The 23,744-nt window shown below is 41.7% G+C and overlaps 1 pseudogene; it reads right to left on the bottom strand.

Moving 5' to 3' along the window:
- Nucleotides 1-23,207, bottom strand: part of LOC115579902 (putative nuclease HARBI1) — a 31,369-nt pseudogene extending 8,162 nt beyond the window's left edge.
- Nucleotides 23,208-23,744: the final 537 nt, after the last annotated feature.

The raw sequence follows: 23,744 nt of genomic DNA, 5'->3' as shown, positions 1-23,744 counted from the left end.
GTGAAACTGTCAAAGGCAACATCATGTAAGTATCAGGTGTAGGAGTTGTTGGCTCAGGAGGTGTTTGCTGAGGAGATGGTAGAGGTGACCAAGAAGGAGGCTAAACCAGTGTCGGATTATAAGGAGATGGAGTGAGTGCTGGCAAAAGGGATGGAGATGCAGGGCTGTACTCTGAAAAAATAAATAAATGACATCACGTTTAGAGGTAGATCAGAACTTGACACACACATTTTGTTATTAGCAGTCGCTGTGTCTGATGATTTTCGGCCTACACAAGGCAGGCAGAAGACCGCTTTGGATACCAGGCGATTTATCATCAAAAACAAGGCGTTTTCTAATATTCTCATAACTATTGATTCCGTCTCGTTTGATTGCCTCATCAACTTCTCTAAACACCCTTTGCAGACACCGCCAGTCACACTACTAGATAAAGAGATTGTTTTTGAACCATGAGTCATGCTCTTCAAGATTGAGCGGGTACGGCTGATTTTTCCATTCTCCATTCTTCTCGGGCCTGTAGCACTGACCAGCTGCGACACAAACCGTCTCCGGATAGCCGGGCTGGTCAAGGTCCAAGTGTCAGGTCGGGGTTAAAGGGGAAAGCTATGGAAATGGGAGATGGACCCAAATGCAGTTACTCAAGGACAAGAAGCAAGATTAAAGGGGAACAAAAAGCAAGCTTTAATTTAAAGCTGAATACAAAAACCAAGGGAGCCAGGTACAAAAGACAAAACAGGACAAAAGGCAAGACAAAGTACAACCGAAAAGCAAAGTTCAACTCAAATGCAAAACTCAAAACCAAAACATACCATGCCTCGATCCATTCCTGTAGTGACCGTTGTTAGTAACCAGAAGCTAACTCTGCGGCTGTTGGAGTTTAAGTTGTGCTTAAACTTTGGCTCAGGGCTGTAACGCTCTGAGTAGCTGGGTGCAGAAAGGATTTCTGAGGCACTGTCACTATCTAAGAAATTATGACTGTGCACTAAACTGTGGTCAGAGAAACTGTGGTCATCAACTGAGTGATATGCTGGCTGGTCATAGTTCTGGGCCAGGAATTCTGCATATGGCCTTCTACAACTCCTTTTGTCTGCATGCCTATCACAATGCAGTTGGTGGACGTGGCGGTTACGCTCTGTGTCCCTATGCATCCTTTTGTCCCCCCCCCTTTGTCTGTTGGGAGGGTGACGTTTTGAGGCAGGAGATTTTTGAGACGCTGTTGTGTTTGGGAAGGCAGGCTCAGGTGTCTTACCACTGGATTTGGAATTGACTATCATTTTCCAAATCACCTGTGTCATCTTATCTCCTTCAGTGAGAGGTTCTCTTGAAGCATGCTCATTTCAACGTGAAGGCATATACATGGGTGAAGGTTCTTCACAAACAAAGACTTGAAGATAGGGTTCTCTTCTAAGCCTGGTGCATTCCTGCCCTGAAAGTAAGCATGCCTAAACCGTATGTAAAAATCTCTGGGGTGCCTGCGACGGGAATGTTTTACTTGGATGGCTGTAACTATTCCTGAGGCTTCATCAGCAGTAGAAGAGAATTCTTCTTTCAATACGTGACAAAGCTCCTTGTCGTCATCTCTGACACTAGGAGGTTGTGTTTGTATGAACTCGCGTACAGCTTTGGAGCTGGTCTTCTCCACAAGTTTAACTTTCTCCCTCTGGGTTGCAAAGTGCCTAGACTAGACAATGGTCAAGTGAACTAAGGTAATTCTCAACATGGTGATCACAGTTGTCTGGCGCAAAATGTTCAATGTCCCTAGCTATAAACTCAAGCTCTTTAAAGTGGGGGCCCTCTAAGCTAGCGTTTCTATGGACATTGACATCCCATGCTGCAGTTCTGTCTAGCTGGGAGGCAGGGGCAGGCCAGCTGTTATCACGCTTATGGAGGTGCAGAAAGGGGGTGGGACACTCCTGGAGCGATCTGGTCCCCCTTTCAGAGGGAGGGGCCCTGATGAAGGCGTCATGCATCAGAGACTGGGGTAGTGGGTAGAATATCTTCTGGAGGATAAACTACCTGTGACCTCACTGTCTGTTTCAGGAAGAGGGGAAGTCATGTTACTGTTACCTCTGTGGAGGTCGAGGAACTGACTTTATTCCCAAGGACTTATGATCAGTTGGGAATTGTTCACGTCTTCTGAGTGGAGAGGGAGTTAACCTTCCATCAAGGGAGGAGTGTGAATCGGAGTAACCAGAATCACATTGGCTGAGCGACAGTGGTGGAGAGAAAGGTTCTGACCTAAGTCTTAACAACTCCTGGTGTGAACAAAGATCTAACTCTGCTGAGTGCGGGTCATCTAAATAGCGCATGGCTTTCTTATTGGGGGAGACTTATAGAATTATGCGCTCTAAGGAGTTCTAACTCCTGTTCTAGGGTCGTTTTGCTCTGAACAACAAGGCTGGTTTGCCTGTGAAAGATCAAAAGCAAACATTTTAACCACTGGCCTCTGGGTGCGGTCTGCGCATCACGCCTGTCCTCAAGTAGGATCTCTCTCTTCATTGCACTCTACTAATGAATTCAGGCCAGCCAGGTTTTACACTCTGTGCCAAGGAAGAAATAAATTGCTCTACACAGGGGCTCTCCATTGTTAAGAAAGTTGTCTAAACAACTATCAGTTTGGTTGGCTATTGTGTTGCTTGGGGGGAGAACACTAGCCTAACCAAATTGTGTGCTGGCCTACACCATAGGGGGTAGCTTCCTGTGGAGGAGGGGTGGCTATTGCACAATCTAGTGGCTCTAAGCATACAGATTGCGGCCAAAAAAGAGACAGTTTACAGCGTAACTTTGTTTAACAAACCTTAAACATGCACTAACTAGAATGCAGGGCATTAACATTCAGATGATTGTCTCTTAAAGTAGACTTAGGCTGAAATACATGGTAGAAACAGCTAAAGTACAAAACTTCTGTCTCACATGGCTGGTAGCACGCTGTGGCTCTCTCTCTGGCTCTACTTCTTACTGCTGTGCATTTCAGCCTGAATAACAGCCAGATATAAACTTATATGCATCACAGGGCCGGTGGCACACTGTGATTAACACGAGGAACTTAAATTGTCATCAACAGCTTGACTACAACGCATTGAATACAGGATATTCAAATGCTGAATGGAAATTCTCAGAATTTCTACAGAGCACTTTCAACTTGAATCAATAGTGGCATAAGCAAATGGCTCAAAGTGGCAGTTAATAACTTTTTTTTTTTTTTAAAGATTTTTGTTAATCAAATAGGTTATACATTTGATTCATAAATCAATTCTCATCACACTGCAATTATTTGTAAGTACAAATCAACATCTACTCATGTAGTAGACTAGTGGTTCAATGTAAAGACTTTTGGCTAAAGGGTTCAAGATGTGAATCTTAAATTTTAGCACTGTCCAAATTATGCTGAAATTAATATCACACATTTATGAATGATTGCCAACAGTACACTCCCTCACATGGGGCACCATTTATGTTGGGCCTCGCATTACACAAGGTCCAGTTTAGGAGTGTTTACCAACAATAAAAGCCAAATTTAACCTAAATCCCCCTATCAATAATAATTAATGATTATTTGGGATAATTATTAATTATGATAAATAATACGATCCAATTTGCATTAGATCACCTCGGGGCACCACCCTTGAAGAAGGGAAAAGATAGCAATTTTACTAAATCAGTCTCATAAAAATGTACTGAACTGTTTATAACTCTGGTTAATAATGAACTTAATAACCTACAACCAAATTTACCATAACAGCTAGTAATGGTTGAAGGATTTTGGAGTTCTTGACAGTGCAGAGGTTGGCAATATTCACTCTTCAATATTAAATAGATGGCAAGAAGGTTCAAGGTCTTTTATTTAAAACAAAGATGGAAAAGCACAATCTAACGTGTGTGTGTGTGTGTGTGTGTGTGTGTGTCTTTTGATCTCAACTATAGGACTCTCTTGGTCTCTTTGTTTGAGACATGTGCATGGAGGCACAAGGCCCAACAGTCCCCCCTTTGGTCTGAAAGGGTGGGATGCTGGCCACGGCCTTCAGAGCAACCCAAGGGCCTAACTGTCCTTGAGTCCAGAAAACACAGGTGGTTGTATAATCCACATGTCCTTGAGACGAGGGAGTAATTATGATTTCACAGTTCAGTTAAGTTCAGTTCAGTGGCTTATGTCTGGGCATTGATAGAGAGGCAAAGTTTGGGCAGAAGGTTCTAAACTGTCCCTAGCTTATTCTAAAACATTTTAACACATCAGCATTTCTCTCAAAACATAAATGGAAACGAAGAGGAAAAAGAAAAATGGGTGAAAAAGAGGAAATGTGGTTGTTAGCAAATGGTTAGTAAGCTCCTGGAGGACTGAGGTCATCTATCGGCAATGTGTTGATCTGTCCTGAAATGTGGTTATGCTAGGAGGACAGAGTCTGGTCTGAACAGACTACCACCCCCTTGGTTCTGTTGCCTATCCTGGTGGTCTCAAGTTATTACCACCCCCCCCTTTTTCCACTGCCTATTTTGCTGGTGAGGTGGTTGTCCTGGCGGGTCCCATGCGAGGAACAAGCTTAGCACGTGGCCTCTTGTTGCCTTCGAGTCTGAAGTTTGTTCCCTCAGATGTTTGGATCCCCAGGACTTTCACGTCTAGGCTCTCTGGCTTTCGTGTTGGGCATACGTTAACCTCCCACACCATCGAATATATCTTGATATCGAGCATACTGAGGTTCCTGGTTCGACAATACAGCTCCACTTGACAGCTTATGCTTTGATGAAGATTGTGAATGAAAAGTGACAACGGCAAACACATTCATGGTGGAAGAGGTGGGGCTTGTATACAGCAAATATTATTCTTGTAAGCCATGCAGGGTGCAGAGAAATGGTCTCTGACCCCAGGTGGGAGTTGTTCCATGAAAACATGGACACCCCTGGAAGTGGTCTTTCAGAGGAGCTTAAGTTTTTCGCCGGTGGTTGGGTTTGGCAGATCGAGGAGAACACGTTTGAGTTCTCTTATGTAATCGTCAACATTAGAGTCCTTATTGCCAGCATCGAAGCGTCCGATGTCCCTGGTGAGAGACTCTGACGGGTCCACATGCCGTATTCCCGAGGGGGATAAGGGTCATCAGATTCATCTGATGTGTCCCTGTAGCTGCTACAATGTGGGTCGCTACACCATGGATCATTCTGTGAGTTAAGCTGGGCGGGCAGGGGGCGGGGGTCCAAACCCGGGACTCAGATCTGTCTGAGGAACATTATCCGGGAGTGGAGCCCCTCTATCTGGTAGGTGACCCCCAGGGGGCGGCACGTATTGATCTGGCTGAAATATCACTAGCCGCTCTGAGAGGGTCATGGTCCCTCCTCATTAAGTCCATCGGGCGTTCTTTGATGGTGGCCCCCACTGGCTGACCAATGTCGGACTGTTTCCCTGTCTTGGCTGCCTGAGTGTCTTGGGCCGAGCCGCATCGTCAGCCTCTATTGGCTCTGAGTGACACTCAGAGTCCTCATCCGCTTACTGTTCCTGCACCAACTGGGCTGGTGCAGCAGCACTTGCTTCGTCCACTGAAGCACTTGCTCGTTCCCTGACTTTCTGTTGCAGGCGGGAATTCTCCTGCTGAAGTTCAAATAGCTCTTCTTGGATTTTCTTAGCCTGTAGCTCAAATTTACGCTGGTACAACAGTGTGATTTCACCCAGAATGTCCGCCTTAGCGCACAGGGACTTCCCGTCGGGTTCCTTGATGTAGCTGATGAGCTCATCAATTATTCTGTTGCACGTTTCTACACTGCAACTATTCGAATAGTCCCTCTCCCTTAAGGAGAGACAAATAAGTCCAGCAACCACATTTTGCAGGGCTGGCTCATTAGAGGCTTCCGCTCCTATCTCACAGGGTCTATTGCTACTCATCTTTGCTCTGGTAGCAAAGAAACTCCCTGTGGGTTAGTTGGCTTTTATGTGTGACAGGTACACCTCTCACCTGTGCATTAGCATCAGTGTAACCAGTGACTCACGACCTATAGACAATAGGTTTCTATGCTAATTGCTCACACACAGTACTGACCCTGTGAATGGTCACTGAGGTGATCGCTGCACCTCTTGGGCAATAGCTACACGTGTTTAAAAATCTTGCAACAGTCAGTTATGTTGTTGCACAAACCAATTCACTAACAACAACACTGCACACACAATGTGCTTCACACACCACACCTGGCTTTATCTGGCAGCTCGAAGGAACAAAAAAAAATGTTATAAAAAAAGTTCATTTGTTTTTTTAAATTGATAACTGGATTATTGCACAACTATTGCAATAAAGCTGGTAATAAGATGGCCTCACATGGGGCATTATTTGTTGGAAATCGATATTGATTGATTTATTATTAATTAAAATTAATATAGTTGATCAATAATTAGACAAAAGGGAAGGTGTGAATCCGAGCACTGACCATCTCAACCAGCTGTTATTACAATATGGGATTGTGCAAAATAATCAGATGCTGCTCAGTTAAAATCAACAGTGTTTATTAAAGCTTTCTTCCAAAACACAAACCACCTACTTTAACAGTTTCCTTCAACAACTAGCAACATCAAAACATAAGCAAGCCAAACGTGTGCGCGTGTGCATGTGCGTGTCCCCAATAAAGACTACAAAGATGGACGAACATGGCTTGGGAAGTCTCATCGGAGACACTACAGGAAACACCGGACATGACTTTGTGTCACGCGAGAACGCGTATTCCGAGGTGATGAATTCAAATTCACTGATTCATATACCTGGCGTTCAAAAATGGCGGCAGTGACTGTATCGACCAAAGGTGGTCACTACACGTGCGCGCAAGGTTTGAACAAAGGTGGCGGTTGCGCCGTCTTTGGTCTTGTGTGCGGTGAATTTAGAGGGATAATATCCACAGTCCCAAAAAGGTAGCCGTGCTACCGAGAGGAGTCCATCTTTAAAGTCAATGGGGATATGCTGGACACACGTCCTATGTTATAGCGGGGTTATTAACTGTACGTTTACAACAGATCGCCCATAAGATTACGTGTGTGTTAGTTAGTAAAAGAGTGTCGTCTTTGGGCTCTTGTCTTCAAAGGTGTCGGTGTGTAGTATGTTAAAGGAATTCTGCAGAGGCAAGGCTGGGTGGAATGATGGAGCAATCTTTATTAAAAGAGATCTCAAATGCCTGCATCCGAACAGAGTGTGGCCGCACGTCTGGTGTTCTCAAATCGATGGCAAAGTTATGCCAAACGCTTTGCCCTCTGCCCCATCAGAAAACCTATCGCCTTCGATCTTAGGAATTCTACCAAAAACCACCACCTTTCTCTGGTGTGTTGGGCCTTTTTAGAGCCTATTGTCCATAACCGCCCACTTCTCCTCATTGGTCACTTTGATAGATTAAAGGTACATCTATCCAATGGAAAGAAAAGAAGGATGGGTCTGCCACACATCCCCTATGAAATAACTCTTGTGTGTGTTACTTAACTTTGCTGATGTCGGCTAAAGTAGACAGGATGGTCTCTCTCAAACTTAGATGACAATGTATAGTTGAGTCAGCTCCAAACCTCTGGTATGGGCTCCTTCCTGTAGCTTATCTCTGATGCCCACCTCAGGGCTGATCAGGGCTCCTGGTCCTGGGGACCCTTATCCTGTCGTATTCCCACACTTGTCTACAGGATGTGTAAGAAAAACACAGACACTACATAATTCCCCCCTTCGAGACCCGCTAGGCCCGAAAAAAGCCTACCAGCACATTCGCAATAATTCACCTTCGCCCAACTCTTGTCGCAGCTTGTCTGTTTTCAACAAAATCCTCCTCATCCAATCCTGTTACTAAGTTCGGAGTCCTATTTTGAACTACAATTTAGGAAAAGCTAATTAATTTCTTATTAGGCCCTATAGCACATTTATTTTAAGTTACTTTATGACTGAATAAACTCTATATATTCTAATTAGGTCGAATTCAGCTACTCTTAGCCTCATCTGCAGGACGCCTTTCAAGTACACTTCTTTTCAGCAAACTCTGAAAAGTACCTCTTACTCTCGAAATCTTTGCTTATGGCTTCTCAGGTGTAGTTGTAAGGGAATCCCACAAATCAGCTATTGCATCCTATTCCAAACCCTACTCCTCCTAAGGAGTATCAAAAAGAAATAGGAAACCTTACTAATCAACTATGGAGTATCCACACCTTCAAGCCAATCCAGGCGGGGAAACTCCTTTGTAATTTACAAGTACCAATTACCATTTATCCTCTAATTGAATGACCATATGCCAATCGGCCATTGAACTCCAAACCTTTTACAGGTCCTATTTTCAAATATTATCAAAATAGATATTCGGTATTCATCGTCATGCGATGATGTAAAAAGCAAAACCTAATTTAACATATTATATCATTAAGATTATTGCTCATTCCATAGTTCATTTGCATACATTACAGGATTACAACAAACGACAACAATTTCCACATCATGATATATGGACACACATGTATATGAGAACATAGAAATCTCTCTAATTCTACATAACAAAAATACATCATCCTGTTGTATTGAACTCTCGCTCTTCAGCAGCGTTGCCATTTAGGGTGGCATGTTGTTTATAACACTCTCTCAAATCAATGCATTCTCTCTCTCAGTCCTCCTGTCTCCTCCTGTCCAGGGCCCGCAAGTCTCTCTACTGTCCATATTTGAACCTCTGAGTCCATTCGCTGTCCACACTCGGGTCCCTGGACAGGTTAATCTCTCTGCTGTCCTCCTAGGAAGAGAGAAAACACCAACCAGTATCTTTCCAGACAAAAACATCAAACAATATATAATGAGTAAAACATCCACCACTTTTACTGTTTTTAGATCAGGCGTGTCCAAACTCCAATTCTAGGATTAGAAACAGAGCACTTACAGCATGTCATACTATCCTCCCATTTAATATCATGCATTTTACAAAGTTCAAATTTACAATTTTAGATTTTGCATTCAATCTACAATTTGGCAAGGTTTTATTTTCTATTCCCCCCTTTGTCCATTCTGATTCCCATTCAAAGTTTGGACACCTCTGCTCCAGGCAACGCTGCCGTTCTCCCTTGTTATTAATAACAACTCATCTGTCATTTCATTTTATCAGCAAACAAAGTAACATGTATTTATCAAAACAAATCAAATAGGTATAAATTTAGTCAAATAATGGATAACTGAAGGTTAAAAATAACATAACCTTGGAAAACTTTTTGTTTTGATGTTAAGTATTCAGATTGGGTACATATCAATCATCTCGTCTTCTATCACTCCTTCCTCCTCCTCCCCTTCTGAGTCATTCCTATCCAGTAATGGCATCTGAGTTTGATCACCCGGCATCACTACTCCAACCCAACGCAGTATCATGGCTTTAGCAAAAGTCAACAGAAATGTGCAAAAGCAAAACATCACACACAATGCCAGGATGAGCACCGCCAGCAATTGAGCCAACATGGCACCCATTGGTCCAAATTTATCTTGTAACCAAGAATTCGCAGACCATCCTGACCCTGCAGAGGCATCTAGCAACGCAACACATCTAGCACACTGGTCATATTATCAGAGTTATCAGGAATCAAAGTGTAACAAGCATCGTCCTGTCAAATTCAAAGCCATGCACAGGCCTCCTTGCTTAGCTAGAATATAATCAAGAGCCTTGTTGTGTTTCAATATTGTCAATCTATGGCTTCTCTGAGAGTTAGATAAATGCTCAAATCCCCTTATAGTCTCATTTGCAAAACCTTGTAGGGTGTAAGTGATATTATCAATATGATCAGCTAAAAATGTTACACCATACCATGGAAGTAGTCCCAATCCCCATTTCTCACCCAGGCTTATCCTCTAATGATAGGCCTCTAGACTGTGAAATTGTGCCAACTCTCTTTCTTCTATCAGGAATGTTATTAAAATTATGTTTGGTTCCTATCCTTGCCAGACAGTCAAAACCTCATACGAGAGTTTCAATTTTGCCATATAAAACATCCTGTCCATCCATAGGGTAAAAATAAGTAGGCTGTTTTACTACAAACCCACCAGATGTCTTTAAAACTCTCTATAGTTACATTAACTGGAATTTCTTGGTTTATCACCAGTAAGGTCTTACTCAGTCGCAGATCTGGCGCATGAAAGGTTACTTGATGCGGCCCTCTGTCAATGCGTCCGCCCTGCGTACCAAATCACATTATGTAACCGTTACATTCAGAAATTCCCATAACCATGCCTACTCCCCCATGAGTGTTATTTGAACAAAAACAATCTTCTGCTTTTACAGGTTTTACTTCCATTGGTTCAGGGACTGCTGTTGTTATATCCTCAAGCTGATCAAGCAAATTTACATATGGCAGTTGGCTCAACCACCGGCATGCACCTTGGGGTCTAAATAACCCTGTCGATCTGGACATCCACTTGTCTTTTGGTGCATTTTGTTTATACAGCAACCATGACAGTGCATACGATTGACAGACTCGATTCAGCAGCTCAGGGACTGTTTCCATTATTGAAGGCCAGGTATTTGGTGTTGGAATCCTAACTATACACAGACAACTCTGTCTGGTAGACACTCTTACAGAGCGAGTTAGCTGTTGAAACCACATATTCTTGCTTGCCCACGGATCGGTGATCTGTAATACCGAGGAATCGAACCCAAATGCCTTCCATTGAGCCTCTCGTTTTCGTACTGTATGAACAGATTAAATTATATCATCATCTTGTGACCAATCAATGTCGGTTAGATCACTTGCTTTGTCAGTCATAGTTGTCAAAGTCGTAACAGGCAGTTGTGTGTCATCCTCTAGTTTACCAACAAATGGGATTGAAGTACTCTCCAATTCCTTAATAACACTATTCAAGCTAATTTCTACTTCTGTGATGGGCTTATGTAAATTAATAGGTTGTGGGGCTATCATAATAGATTCCGGTGTTTCAAGTCAAGAGATCTTTATTGACCCTGGAGGGCAATTTGTGGTGCAGCCAGCAGCAAAAAACAACAGTAAAATTATAGCGATGGGTCGGGTCCGGGCTATTTTTGGCAAATTTAGGCAATTCTGAGCAACAAACAGGAGAATAGGAAGACAAGACAGTTGACAACAATGTTCATTTTGGACCACTTGAGGCTTGAACTCACAACTTCTGGAACCAAAGACTGTCATCTATCACTCTGAGCTAATTGGCAAGTGGCAATACAACAGTGGCTTCACATATTGACTAAGCCATTCACTGTTGTGCAGGCAGATTTGAAACCACTGTAAAAAATTCAGTTATCAAGACGAATTTGAAAATACACATATTGCAGCATGGAGATGTTGGTCATTTGTTTTTAAAAATGAATGATTTGCTCCATAAGTGAATAACTGATGTTTGGCTATGTCATTATTGCATTGACTCCAAGAAAAAATTAAAATGCTGTGAAAAATTCAGTTTTTGAGGCTCAATTTTTAATAAATCAAAGGAGGACAGAGGAAATAGGTTTTAAGAAGTTTTTCAGTTTTTGAAAAAAAACTGAGTGATGTACTTAATTTTTATTAGGTTTAAATGTACAAAAGTTTCTTCAATATTGAGGCTACAGTTTGATGAAAGTTCTGAAGCTGTGGTTGATTTGTTATGAATTTTCAATGTTTTGAACTTTTAGACGCTTGCTGTAGCACCACCATCAGGACTATTGGCTTGAGTTTACAGTTGAGGTAATCTGGCATGGGACTGGACCTTTGTGCAAAGTTTGGTGAGTTTTCACCCATGGGAAGTATGAGTTCCTCAGAAGAAGAAAATTAAAGCATCGATATCGGGGCAAGCAAGACAGGTTTTTCTGCTTAATCCATCCATACAGCTGTCTTGAATTAGCGAGCTGTCAGCCAATCAGAAAATAATTTCTTGTTGCTGGGTCAGAAAAAAGGTTTCTGCTGCAAGCACGCACTTCACAAATGGGGCTTGGCAACGTGCAACACCGCATTCGCGCCTCGGTGTCGTGTGCCATCTTGGTTGGCCAAAAAGTCGTAGTGAGAATGAGAGAGAGAGCGAGAGAGGGAACTATCTTTAACCACGTAACGGAAAGTTTGAGTCATGGGAAGAACCTGTTGCGTTGTCAGCTGCAATGCACGGTCTCACAACCATAAGGGACGAAAACTCGACAACGGACTATCATTTTGTGGTTTTCCTTCATGGAAGAAGCTTCAGGGAGGCATTGTGTCTGACATTACAAAGAGGAGACGGATGGCTCGGCTAGCAGCCGTAAGACACCCGAAGATCAAGTTTGCCAGCATCCAGAGATATATGAAAGTGTGTTCCAGACATTTTCATTCGGGTGAGTTTTTTGATCATTTACTATTGGTCATGCGCAAAATACGATTTTATTGCATAATCACAGCTACTGAGACAGCCAGTTAGCCAGCTAGCTAGCCAACTGGCTGTCTCTAGCTGGCTAGATAACCAGCTGGTAGATACATAGCTCGATGGACATTACCCCAGACATTTTCATTCGGGTGTTTTGATTGTTTACTGTTGGTCATGTTTTAGTGCAAAATCCGATTTTACTGCATAATCATAGCTACCGAGACAGCCAGTTAGCCTCGAACTGACTAGTTAACCAGCTGGTAGATAAATGGATTAATTGATCGATAGACATTCACTTTTCTGTTGCTTGCGAATATTTTAAGTGTTGATATATGTTGTTTCACTACAGGTAAACCAGCATATGAAGTGGATGAGTGACACCCTGACTGGGCTCCATCACTGCACCTGCCGTCACTCTGATGTTACACATACAGAACGGTACTGATGCAGACAAGAGCAACTTAAAGGAAGAAAAGACCAGACAGACACACATATGTATAAGCGTATATAAGTGGTGTAATTCCTTGGCAATAAATGCAATTTTGATTGTCTGACTGTCTTTTATTGGAAATGCCATTGTAATTGTGCAATTGTTTGGGTGCATGTTTAACAACAAATATTGCAGAACAAATAATGCAAAAAGATAGAAAAAAATTGTGCAAAAGAATAAGTTGACATAAGTAAATTGATCAGCCATAACATTATGACCACTTGTACAATATAATGTGATCCACTACTACAGCTCTGCCATAAATTCTGCCTTTGCAAAGATAATGTTCAGTTTTTGATTGTCATGGCCAGAGAATGTTAAACTACATGGTGATTATTGAAGTTGTATTTTGAACTGGAACAGAGCATCAACATGAGTGCAGGTCTCCACAGCTCGCACAGGTGCAGTGGGCTCACTTCACCATCCCAGTGCTGCTCACGATCGTCCAGGGCTTTAAAGGAGGATCGCTGAGACGCTGCGAGTTCAAAACCTAAGTACATAAATAACAATAGTAAATGAAAAGACAGTACAGAATGAACAAGTGATGCATTCTCATTAAAAACTAGCTAGCTAAGCATGCTAAAGGAAAGGTAATGAGTTGAGGATGTTTACATACCTTTGATCGCTGACGATGTTCCCGCAGTTATAAATCTCCAAGTCTTGAGCGTGGACTTCCAACAACTTATAAGCGTGAAACTGCTCGGCAGTGTAGGTAATCACACCACAGACATAATAACTGTACAAGTCTGGGAAAGTGAGCGGAGGTAAGGCGATCATATGGGTCCATATTTCCGACTAAAACGATCTTTTCCAGGTATCCTTTTTTTGCCTCCGGCAGGAGTTTCTCACGGTAAAGCCCATGTTCTTTAAATTTGCTCGTCAGCATCGCCAAATTCAATTGATAACAATAATAATAACAATAATGTGTTCTAACTATGTAACGGGGAAAGAATGAATGAATGGCTTCATTCCATGGCCTACCAAAATGGCGGATGTATCCCAGAATGCATTGCGCTGTGTCATCAGTTGCCAAGCCCTATGGATGCTTCGAGTGTGTGAACAGGTTGCAGAAGTGGAAGAATGTGGTCAGGTAGTAATGCATAATCATTTCATGTATTATATCACTGAATTGAAAAATTATTTAGTGTTGGTTGTAAGTGTAAGGAGCCTTTATTAGATCAACACACCATCTTTAAACACCTCAAAACCACTTGGCCCAAAGAGGCTCAGTTGGTCGACGGGGAATCTCGATGAGAAACGATGTCAAGAACTGCAAGTTTTGGTCAGCAAACTAAAAACTTGGTTTCTGTTCTGGTTACATATTATCGGTTGCTACCACTATAGTAAACGGCACCGATGGCTAAATAACTGAAATTCAATTTCAGTCTAGAAGTTTCAAGAAGGTGCTTTCATGAATTTTTATGTGCAGGAAACAGCAGTGGAAAAGAAAAACAGAGCAAGCTGAGGAGAAAGAAAAGGTGAGGTCCTAATTATGAACTAAAGTGACTTTTGAAAGTCAAAATTGTGGAGGAGACATTAAGGTTAACAAAATGATAGCGTGCTATAGGCCCATTTAAAATTTTAAATACACCATTACAGCCTAATTTGAAGCTTGAACCTTCAAATGAGTAAACTGCAAATAATAGTAGTAAGTTGTGTAGAAATGCATTTGTACCATCATTTAGAAATATGCAGCTTAAATTCTCAAAATAAAACCATTCTGTTGGTCTCACTGAGCAGCACAAATAAAATGACACTAAACACAAGTAGAAATGCAATGTATCACATTTATTGGATAATAGGTACAGCACAGTACTCAATTGGAAATCATAATTCTTAGTTTAAGCAACTTAGAAAATCCTAAATTCAATAAAGGACAGTAATTACTGACTGTATTCCTTGGTTACTTCCAAGTCAAAAACCTTCCTCCCTCTTTACATACTGTAACACAGTCACAAGTTTGAACTAAAACATCCAAAATGCAGTTAAGCACAGTAATTAAATGTGTTACTTTCCATCAAAAGTAAAAAAAAACTCACCTCCTCCCTCCCCCTTAAACATAAAAATTGCAAGTCACATTCAAACAACAAACATCCAAAATGCAGTTAAACACTTAATTACTTGCAAAAGGCAAAAACCCCTTTCTTCTTTTAACAAGTCACATTCCTAAGGTTATTTTCCATTGTGTCTATTTAATCATGTTTACAACATAAACAGTCATTTTCCATTTCACAGGACTGTCTATGGTGACGGTTCCTGACACATGAACATAAGAGAGATGTCATCGTTTTCTTCAGGTAAAGCCTCTGAAACAGGCGTCCAGGATTCGATCTTTATAAGTACAGCTTTCATCGTTGCCTACCACACATTTTACATGAGACATATCAAGGATTAGCTCCTCAATTTCGTCCGGGTTTTCCTTTAACTCCATTTTGTTTTGTTGTAGTAGTTTGATTAAAGTGGCACCATTTATTTTATAATCTTTTGTTCTCCCCACAGTTTCCTTTAATGACAGTGCGACTTAAGTTTTTGTTAAACATTGAAGTTTTTTGTTTTCTGTCACAGTTGTTATATCTCTTGTATTTGTCCTTTGGGTTGGAGTTCCCCAGCTGCTGTTTGTGACAAATGCTGCAGCGTCGTTTATATTTTATGTCTGCAGCAACAGGCTGTCCCATCAAGTTTGTAATGTTCTGATCTAAATCGATGTCCTCATGGTTGTTCGGCAGTGCATTGTTTTGGATCTCAGTGAAGGCTGATTGGGGAGTCGTTGTGAGTAAAGATTGTCCCGCAAAATGTCTTGTTGACAGATGTGTTATTGTGTAAAATTTTTGTGCTTGTATTTTTTGGGACTGGTCATCCCATACCTGAATCTTGATGGTGCCTGTTTCGTCTGTTCCCACAATGGTGGTTACTTCATAGTTGCTGTCACAGATAGAGACACTGGATTTATTGGTGCCAACTCTTGTGATATGGCATTTGATCAAGTTGATCTGATAAAAGATAAGATATTAAGAAATAATTAGGGATTAAACAGTGGAAGGAGGAAAAAAAAATGTCAACACTATGTGACTGAGCAGAAAAAGTGGCAGTGCTCCATGGATCTGAGTTAAAAAAAAACAAACAACAAAAAAAACCCTCTTATATTCAGGTGCTCATAAAGTGTGTGTGTGTGTGTGTGTGTGTGTGTGATTAAAATGACTGGGCGGGAAAAAAAAGACAGTCAGCTTATAGGCTTGGCTAGTCGCTAAGTCATCATATCCAAAAAGCCACTTCCATGTCCATTCGCTAACATTCTAACGGTTTCTTCTACTGTCAAATGGTGTGTCCCGTGTTATAATAACTGAAACGATGTTAACAAAACCATCTCTTATTACCGATTCCCCTCGATGAAAAAGAGAAGAAGAGATGGCTGAAGTTGATATGGTAAGTTGGATCTCAAATGATGAACAATACTAACAGACTAGCGGTTACTAGCTAGCCAAACGTTACTAGCTAGGTACTACTACTAGCAAGCGCTAGCTTTGTTTCTTTTGCCAGCACTTCGAAGTGCTTTCAAGGTTATCTTTATCCTTCTTGAACTGCTACCAGTAATCAGTATTGTGCCTGAACGCGTTCAGTGAACAATCGTTCATGAACTCGTTCATATTTTGGGTGAACTGAACGTACTGTATTCTGCCTGCTGAACGTTATTGTGAACGTGTTCATTCTGGCATTTATGAACGGCACTCTCTCACAGTTTAACTTTGTTCAAGACAGTGCCAGATTTCCACAGAGCCTGTCAGGCGAAAACCCAGTTAAAACACACCGTGACCAGGCCTTAATATGTGCAGAAAATCAACCAGTCTGGCGACACCAGCCATCACAGAGTCGCACCGCTGCATGCGTCATCAACATGCTAAGCACAAAAACAAATGAAGGCAGCAGCACTACCTCAGATTCTGCCTCCACCATTAATACGGCATCTTCGTATGATTACTTAAAACAGTTTCATGAAAAGGTCAGTGATGATCCAGGTGGTAAAAATCTGACCTTTTTATGTAAACTTTGCCCGCCGGGTTTCAAAAGCAGCTCCATACATCAACAACGTCAACAGCAAACCTGAAACGGCACATTGAACTAAAGCACCCGGCTAGCCTTTCAAGGTATGTGCGAGTGAATAAAAAATCAAAAGACACGGCAACAGCTAGCCAAAACAGATCCTCTACCACCCAGATCTGGCAGTAATGATGTATGTATGCTAAGGAAGACAGTCAGTGTCTGTGCTGCATAGAAAATCATTAGACTTTGAAGTGAGACTGACTTTGACTCTAGTAGACCTAGCTAAACAACACATCTGATAATAGAAGCTGGTTCTGCAAGTTGGAGGGAGCCTGAGATGTAAGATGTTAACAGTGTTGTGCATGAACTAGTTCAAAAGAAGTGAACAAGTATATTTTTCTATGAACTTTGAACTGAACTTAACATATTTTTTAACTAAAGAACTTGAACTAGTTCAGATTTTGTGACATTCTGAATTGATGCTTTGGTCCTGATGACATGTTTACAAAATAGGGTTACTGCCTTAGTTGTGATAAATGAAAAAGGTGTAAACATAATATCAACAACAATTAGAGACAGTGATGGGCTACTGATAATGGAGAGGATTCATCTTAAAGGATAACAGAAATATTCACTCCCACAGTTTGTCCTCAGTATCTAAAAAAAAATCTGTTAATGAACTGAACATGAACTAGTTCAAAACTGAATTGGTGAACTATGACCGTGAATTTATTTATTTTCTTTTGTATGAACTGAACTTTGAACTAGTTAATGTGAAGTGTGAACTTGCACAACACTGGATGTTAAATGCCACTTAGTTATTTTATTTTTTTATTTTTGTGTCACACCGCGGTGAGCGGTGTCCTGTCTTGGGTTTTTTTTTGTCTTGTGAAATTCATGTTTTATTTTGAAAAGTAATTCTCCTCTCGTTTCAGGTCACTTGCCCTTCCTCCTGTGTCACCGGTCTGGCGTCTCCCCTGATCCCTGATTGTTTCCACCTGTGTCATCCCTCCTGATGTGTATATAGTCTTTGTCTTCCCCTGTCTTCGTTGCCAGAGTATTTTGTTCATCTCGTCGAATACCCCAGCCTTGTATTGATAAGTATTGCCACGCTTGATTTGTTTCATTTGCATACCTCTGAAGAAGAGTGATTTTCATTTGTAAAGTTTTTGGTCAGCTTGCTGTTTTATTGCTTGCTAGTTTCTGTTTCATAGTCATTTTGTGTCTCCCTTTTGGAGCACTTTATTTTGTAATTTTCGTAGCTCTGTGCAGCGTAGTCTAAGTTTATAGCCTTTTGCCTTTTCCTCCCTGAGAGTGATTTTCCTTTGAGTAACGTTTTATAGACATTTAGAGATTTTCAGGACAGCGTAGTATTGCCTTTTGTTTTTTTCCTCCTTCGGGAGCGCTTTCTGTTTGTGTTTGTTCATGTTGTATTTTTCCCCGTCTGAGCAGACGAGGTCAGTTTTTTTCATAGCTTGTTCTGTTGTCATTTTTTCTGAAGAGGATACAACTGAAATCAGAATAAAAGCTTGTCTAAACCGTTTCAAATCTGCACCTGAGTCCTCTCCTTTGTCCAAGTGTGACATTTTGCAGGCGTGACAAGTTCACCCCAACTACAACTCGAGGGTCTGTGGGTGGCATTTTCCCGATGGCAAAGCAGCTGGGCCAACACGGTTTGCGTGGAATGCTGGAAAAGCTTTCCCCGACCACATCCCCACCAAACGTAAAAAAAGGAATGGTCCCTGCAAGCGTGGAGGATGAAGGAGCAGCTGAACCAGGCCCAAACCATCTTGACATGGCTACACAGACCCCTGGCACCTCAAGTGTCATGGTGCTTGATATGCTGAGAAAATAAAATGACCAATTGAAACGTAAATTAGAGAAACAAAAACAAACATTTTCATTTAGTCAAATATCCTCCCACCCCGATAAAGTCAATTACTACACTGGCTTGCCAGATGCTGCCACTGTCCTCTTTTTGGAAGCCCTTCTCTCCAAATTTGATCTCCAGTATCACTTTGATTGGAATGTCCAAATTATGCCCCTTATCGATCAGCTACTCTTGACTTTGATGAAGCTCCGACTAAATTGTGGCATCCTAGACCTTGCAACAAGGTTTAATTGCTCTCGTGCCACAGTCACCAACATCTTCACCACCATCAGCAGTGCACTGTATGACATTTTGTATGTTGGCATGATGGAAAACAACATCCCCTCCAGAGTCAAGAACCAGACATCCCTGCCAGTTTGCTTTCAGCCATTTCCTGACTGTCAGATTGTGCTTGACTGCACTGAAGTGGCCGTCTCCAACACAGAAAGATTGGACACCCAGAGTCATCTGTACAGTCATTACAAGGGACGCACCACACTTAAAGCTCTGAACGGTGTGGCTCCCAATGGAGTTATAACCTTCGCCAGTGACCTATATGGTGGAAGTACCTCGGACAAGGCAATAACAGCTGACTGCGGAGTACTCCAACAGCTACAACCAGGCGACGTGGTGATGGCAGACGAGGGATTCACTATTCGTGACATTTTGCCTGAGGGAGTTTCACTGAACATCCCTACGTTACTTGTCAATGGACAATTCACAGTGCAGGAAGTTAACCACAACAGACTTGTTGCCAGTGCAAGGATCCATGTGGAGCATTCCATACGTCTGAAAACGTTTGCCATTTTGACCTACATCCCATATCAGTATAAGAAGCATGCCAACAAGATCCTAAAAGTAGGTGTTTGTCTTACAAATTTACAGAAGCCTATTCTCCGTGAAATAGCATAAATTGTCTGTCACAACATTTCCAGGTGTCCTTGCTTGAAAAATAAAAAAAATCCTTAAAAATAATTGTCATTGTTTTACTCATGTCTTACTTATTTTTGTCTGTCACATCAAAATCATTCAGTTTAAGCCACCATCAGTTGGATGAATAATTGAGGGAACTACTTGGACATACACTTTGACAGGCTAGGTGCAAAACAAGCTGAACTAGCAGACAAAAATGAGTCTTCACACAGTTGCTCCCACTCCCAGTCAGTTTATTGTTAACTGTTAACAACAAAATATGGAAGACCACACAGTAGAAAAGTATAAATGGTGATTTGGTAGCAGAATGAAATCCTGCACTAGAACAGGTCACGAATGCAGGGTCAATACACTGACCATTTTACATTTCTGACAGAATGCGAGGAAGGAAACAATCCTTATAAAAGGTTTCTAGAATGTTAATGTTGTTAGCCCATGCTGGGTCTTTATGGATGAGCAGGATTACAAGGTCAAGAGTCGTCCACACCACAAGATGACAACTGTTGGCTCCTGTCAGGTGCAGATTGCCCTGAATCTGATGCCAGTGGTTGTGGGTTTGCTTAAACTTCAGTAAGCCAGTGACTTCATCCAGTTCTAGAAAAAACTCCTTTCTCTCCGCTGCCTGCAGGTTGGTTTTGGTTCTGGCTGAATAGGGACATTTCACCTCAATGACTAAGTCATCGGCCACCGTCTCATCTGAAGAGCCACCGAGCAAGCCAATGTCAGAAAGGAACACTCCCCTCTCTTGGATGGTCACAAAATAATTTCCCAGTCTGGGATCATTAAAGTAATTCTGTCTGATTTGCAATGGTTTATATCTATGGGTATGTCAAATTGAATTTATCATCAGTGGAAAATGGAGTGTGGTGGGATAACTCAATCAAACTTAGCTAATGTAACTGATTTAATGTAGAGTACTTGTCATATTTCTGATATAGCAGGACGTGACAAATCAAAAATACAAAGGACAGAAGTCAAACCTGAGGCGTTTCTGGTGCCAAAATCCAACCCAGACCTGTAAAACGGCCCAGCTGTGCCAAGGAGTTCAGTGTCCATTCTCTGTCCTCCTGGGTGACATACCCTAACCCTGGGGGCTGGTATGTAACACTGTTACTGTGATGATAAATGACACTTAAATATTGAATCTGTGTCTATAATAACTACACCCTGACATGTAAATGTGACATCTGTCTTGATTCATTTAATTTAACTTAAAATTTGGACAACTGACTGCATAATATATGGATCAGAAACAGAAATGCTTTACAGCAGCTCCCATTCAAAGTCAAGAATATGCAGAAAAATAGTAGTCATAATAAAGATGATGATGATAATGATGATGATGATGATGATAAAAATAATAATAATAATAATAATAATAATAATAATAATATATGCTGCATATTTATAATAGAAGTCTACTGCAATTGTACTTTTTTTTTTACCATTAAATGTTATTTTATACATTATCATATTTTATAATGTTCTGTCATGGAGTATATCACTTCACTGCTGACAGAAAAGAAAGCAGCTCACTGCCAGTTGCAGCTTCTTATCGTGATCTGCAGTTTTTGTTAATTTTTTGTCATGACTGCTATTATTAGTACTTAGATTAGCAAAAATAACAGTTACATGTCAGGATGTGGTTATTATAGACAGATTCAATATTTAACTGTCATGTGTCATCACAGTAACAGCGTTACATACATTAGCAGCTGTGAACACAAACACATTATAAAACACATGTGGTCCGCTTTAAGTGCAAGTGAATCTAATTTATTTTATTTTTTTAAAAACATCAAGGAAGAAGATGTGACCACTGACACCGCACTTTTTTTTCTTCGCCTTTTTCACGTATCCTGCTCACTTTCTGTCAGTCATCACACTGATGATCGCGATGGCTCCGGTGCAGCATACTTTCTGTATTAAAATATGCAGAGGAAAACTCGGGAGAAACAGCAGCTAGATGTTTCTCTGTCGACCCCAAGAGAGGGAGAGATTGGCGAAAAAACAAAACAGAGCTTCAGCGTCTGTCCGAGGAGGACAGCAACAGGACCAGGCTGCCTGCTGGAGGGAGGAAGAAGGCTAGAGAGGAGCTTGAGATAAACATGCGGGAATTAGTTATTAGCAAACGGGAGAGTGTCCCGCAAAATGATCAGGGCGATGGAGAAACAAATGTACGCCACCGTGAGTGACAGCAGAGATGAGGAGTTTGCTACGAGTGCTGGTTGGATAAATCATTTCCTCTGCCGCACCAACTTCACTGGCAGAAGACAACTATTGCCCAGAAGGATGCCAGAGATTTCACCGAGAAGCTGGAGAAGTTTGTGACATTTTCATCCTGGATTTTTTGAGAAGGGAATTAAACGCCTGTCCCAAATAAACACCTGGGGTCTGTTTCACAAAGCAGGTTCAACAAACTCTGAGTCTAACCCTGAACTCTGAGTTGATCTACTCTGAGATAGGAAACTCTGAGTTTTCGGTTCCAGAACAGCAGATTTGAGTTAGTTTGATCAACTCGGAGTAGTTTAACCTGGAGTTAAGCATGTGCACCACAAGTATAAAAAGACAGCATCAATGGAGCCCTGATTCGACGAGTCACCATGGCAACGGGGAAGAGGAGGGCTACGTTTTTCACCCCACTGGAATTGGAAATATTAATGCGCTCATACGGTGAGTTTGAGCACGTTTTTAGAAGGAAGTGTAAAACCGCTGCAGCAGCAAAAGAGAGGGAGAAGGCTTGGGAGAACATTGGCGCTCGGGTCAATGCGTAATTTTAAATGTAGTCCTTTGCAATCACAATAATATTACAGGGGGAAACTGCTTGAGTGGTAGCCTATTAATTTATTTAATTTAGGTGCAACCCTGGCTGAGAAGCGCACTTGGCTGCAGCTTAAGTTGAAACATAAAAACATTGTTCAAACAGGTAAGACCTCGGCATAATCTCATGGGGGTAACTCATTTTGATCATGTTTTACATTGTAAATATTAAGTGGCTGTTTGACTGTACAGTTGTTTATCCCCAACATAATGCTGTTTTCACACACATAAATGTCTTCTCATCTATATCATGTTCTGTTAAATAATTAAGCCTATTTAAACTAACACAGACTTCTCAGCCAACAGAAAGAAAGCAGATGGCCGTACAACGGGTGGTGGCCCAGCACCGCCACCTCTAACGGAGGCAGAGGAGCTGAAAATGATAAAAATGGGTAGTAGCCGTTTCAGGGCGAGGCACACTTTTCTGACCGCTCTGCATACAGTTGCCTTGCTCAAGTGCTCTGCATCTCCGACGTTGTATAAAAAACTCCCATTTGCAAAAAAAACGCAGCGCAACACACAATATCTGCTGGGATGTGAGAGCATGACTTCGGTTGGTAATGTTGGAAATGTAAGGACGGATTAGGTTGTGTATGTAAATGATGGACTGTGACGTGAAACGGTACCGCTCAAAAAGATAATTGTCTGGAAATGCAAGAACATCTATGTACGGTCTGATAATCATCTCCCGACGAATATTTAATTCTCTGCGCAGTAATGCTGCACCTTCATCCACGGGATCATTATCAAAAGGACATGCCATGGTAGTGAAAATAGTCGCCACCTAATATAACTTCTAATGTAGCCCTACTGACTGATTTTTGCAATGATTTTCTCAAAAAACAGACGGCAGAACTATACTACGCCAAAACTCGCCTGCTGACTGAATGAATGAGGAAATCAAATAGCGTGTGTGGCTGAAAGAGGGCGGAGACAGAGAGAAACTCGAGGTTTGTTGAGAAAAACCTGGTCCCGACCAGGTTAGTTTCACAGAGTATGTTACCATGGTAACTGACCGAGAGCTTAAGTTACCTCTCTCTGTGAAACAGGCTAGAGTTACCCCTCTTTCTCTGGTTTGAGTTACCTCCCTTTGTGAAACGGAAAACTCAGTTTCCCTCATTTCAGGGTTAACAGACTCAGAGTTTTTACTAAACCTGCTTTGTGAAACGGACCCCTGGTCTGTTAAAACCTATTGGTGGTTAATGGCGGCCTGGCGCTCCGCCGCTCTGCCGGTCCTACCCCCCCCCCCCCCCCCCCCCCCCCGGCCAAAAAAAAAAAAAAAGCAGATTTGCATGATTCA

Source organism: Sparus aurata, chromosome 4 (assembly GCF_900880675.1).
Source record: "Sparus aurata chromosome 4, fSpaAur1.1, whole genome shotgun sequence".
Classification (NCBI taxonomy): Eukaryota; Metazoa; Chordata; class Actinopteri; order Spariformes; family Sparidae; genus Sparus; species Sparus aurata.
This window is presented reverse-complemented; position numbering and strand designations above follow the sequence as displayed.